Genomic DNA, 3500 nt, shown 5'->3' with positions numbered 1-3500 from the left:
TCTGTATGAACCTTCGGTAATACCCGGCGAGTCCTAAAAATTGTCGGATCTCTGTAGGGGTTCTTGGGATCGTCCAATTCTCTATTGCCTTGATCTTCGAGGGATCCACGTGTATTCCTTCCTTGCTTACTACGTGTCCTAGAAAATCCACCTCTCGAATCCAAAATTCGCACTTGGAAAATTTTGCATAAAGTTTCTCTGCCCTTAATGTTTCCAGAACTTGGCGGAGATGTTGGCTGTGTTCTTCCTGGTTTCTAGAATAGATGAGTATATCATCTATGAACACGATCACGAATTTGTCCAGGAAGGGGCGACATACTCGGTTCATCAAATCCATGAACACTGCTGGAGCGTTTGTTAATCCGAAGGGCATCACTACAAACTCGTAGTGACCATATCGTGTTCGGAAAGCCGTTTTGGGGATGTCTCCTTCTAGTACTCGTAGCTGATGATAACCGGATATTAGGTCGATTTTCGAGAAGTAGCTCGCTCCTTGTAGTTGGTCAAAAAGATCATCTATACGTGGAAGGGGATATCGGTTCTTGATTGTCAGTTTGTTCAGTTCTCGATAGTCGATGCACATGCAAAAAGATCCGTCCTTCTTTTTCACGAACAGGACTGGTGCACCCCATGGTGAGAAACTTGGCCTAATGAATCCCTTGCTCAACAGCTCGTTCAATTGACTAAACAGTTCCTGCATCTCGGCTGGAGCTAAACGGTACGGTGACTTTGCTGCTGGGGTGGCTCCGGGAATCAAGTCGATTCTGAATTCGACTTGACGTTCTGGTGGGATTCCTGGGAGATCTTCTGGGAAAATGTCTGGGAAGTTGCAGACTTCTGGAATATCTTTAATGTTCTTTGGTTCTTTCTTCTGGTCTACTACGTGGGCTAGAAAGGCATGGTATTTCTTGCGAAGATATTTTCGTGCTGTAATACAGGAGATGATTTGTAATTTTGCACTAGGTTTGTCTCCATATATGATGAGATTTTCACCGTTGGGAAGATTGAGACGAACGGCCTTTTCATGGCAAAGAATGTCGGCATGGTGAAGACTCAGCCAGTCCATACCGATGATTATATCAAAACTTCTTATCGAAATGGGCATAAGGTCGATTGGAAATAAATGTTCGTTTAAATTTAATGTGCACTCGACGTATATATCACTTGTGCTTTCTGTTTTTCCATTAGCCATTTCTACCGTGAATATTTTATTAAGTGGTTGAGGTCTCTGGTTAAGTAGATGTTTGAAGTTATGGCTCACAAAACTTCTCTCCGCACCGCAATCAAATAGTATGCATGCATAAATGTTGTTGAGGAGAAACGTACCCGTAACTACTGTTGGATCAGTTATTGCTTCATTTTGACCTATCGCCAGCACTCTCCCAATACCACCAACATTCCTTGTCTTGGGGCAGTCCCTCTTGAAATGCCCGGTTTCTCCACATCCATAACAGGCTTGACTTACCCCAGTACTAGGAACTTGAGTGAATGGCCGCACTGGTGCCTTACAGAAACGGGCTGTGTGCCCTTTCCTGTCACAGTTCTTACAGTACATTTCGCGGCAATTTCCGTGGTGATGGTAGTTGCATTTGCTGCACTTTGGCAAGTTCCCTGCATATTGTCTTGTTGGCGTCGAAGTTGTAGGAGTTGTGCTGGGAGTAGTAGCAGCATGAACCGCCACCATTTGTCTCTTTGAAGGTTCTTGAGAGGTTAGTCCCTTCCTCTTGTTCCAGTATTTCTTCTTGCTGTTGTTATTGTTGTCATTGTTCCCTTTGGTTGGTTCAGTTGCGATAGTCGTGACTCCTTGGCAGACGCCATGATCCACAAGGGATTGCGCCAGTTCTTTGGCACTGTCGAAGGTCATGGGCTTTGAAGCTAGCACACTTCCTCGCAGTTGGGGTGATAATCCCCAGATGTATCTCTCCACTTTTTGGCTTTCTAGAATTAACATCCTAGGACAAAGCGTTATCAAATCGCTGAACCTATTGGTGTAGCCTGCGATGTCCGATCCTTTCATCGAAAGGTTCCACAATTCTTGTTCCAGCTTCTGAATTTCGCCCCTTGGGCAGTATTCCCGTAGGAGCATTCGCTTCAAATTCTCCCAACCCATGGAGTTCGCCACCACCAGAGTTAGTGTTTTGACGTGGCCGTTCCACCATGTCAAGGCGCGTTCAGAGAATGTACAGGCAGCAAATTTTACTTTGCTTTCTTCCGGGCATGCGCAAATTTCAAATACGGCTTCCGTCTTCTCTATCCATTGGGACAGAGCCAACACTCCTCCAGTTCCATAAAAGGGAATAGGTTTTCCATTAGTGAAGTCTTTGTAAGTGCAGACTCCAGTACGGCCTTGGCTTGGGCCATTGGTAAAGCTATTTATTCCACCTCCCGACCCATTGTTGCTCATTTGAGCCATCGCCGCGGTTACAGCGGCCGTTACAGCAGTTTGGAACATAGCTGCATCCATAGTTGGAGGAGGTGGTGGAGGTGGTGCTGGAGTTGAGTTTCTGCGTGTTGTTCTACGAGGAGGCATGTTCTGGTAGAGAAAATAAGAATGAATACTATAAGTTTCTAATGTCTTGACAATCGTGTAATTGAGGGTTAGTCGAATCTTGTAATTTGTTTTGACTTTAGTTTTTGGTTTCAAATTAGATATAACAATTTAATTAATTTCGAGAGGTATATAAAGAGGCACTGCATATATATATATATATATATATATATATATATATATATATATATATATATATACATCATACCTAAGGTGTGTTGCTTCTAAGAAAATTTGACCTATTTAAGAGGTCTCCGTTTTACAGATACAAAAGGAAATAAGAGAAAAACTTTTATCCGCGGTCCTAGTCTATATCAAAATTTGTTGGAGCTTGAACAAACTCTACTTGTGGCGTTTGGAGCTGGATTCGGCATCTGACCGTTTGACTCCCATCAGTCGCCTCTCGAATTCCGCTTGTTGTTCTTTCATCTCTCTTATATCATCTAGAGCTGTTATCATTTGGTTCTGTAGTGTCCCCGTGTAGATTTGGAGATTCTCATGTAGTCCGTCTAAACGGCTGATGTCGGAGGCGTTACCTTGGGTAGCAGCATTGATCTCTCGAATTCTGGTTGCTTGTTGGTCTGCCTGGTAGTTCTGGTTAGCTATAGCGTTCACGACAACGGGAAGTGCTCGATCAGCTGAGCCTCCTCCACTGACGTTGTAAAAATCCCGACACATGCCAAATGGAGGACGCACGCCTTGCTGACGGCTCCAGTAGTAGAGGTGGCTTCCCCATATGGGAATGGGTCCCGGTTGATGTGGCCTGATCACTGGAGGATGTGGGATGGGAGGGTCAATTACTTCTGGTTCGGAATCTGTTCCGCTAGAAATTTCCACGATCTCCTCGTCGACTTCGTATTCCTCTCCGACTTCGATTTCGAATTCTTCTTCGACCTCTTCTTCGATTTATTCTTCGATTTCCTCTGGGTCTTCCTCCGGGTCTTCTTCTATC

The sequence above is a fragment of the Lactuca saligna genome, chromosome 5 (genome assembly GCF_052625555.1).
Source record: "Lactuca saligna cultivar CGN05327 chromosome 5, ASM5262555v1, whole genome shotgun sequence".
NCBI classification, from domain to species: Eukaryota; Viridiplantae; Streptophyta; class Magnoliopsida; order Asterales; family Asteraceae; genus Lactuca; species Lactuca saligna.
Note: the sequence above shows the minus strand (reverse complement) of the source record.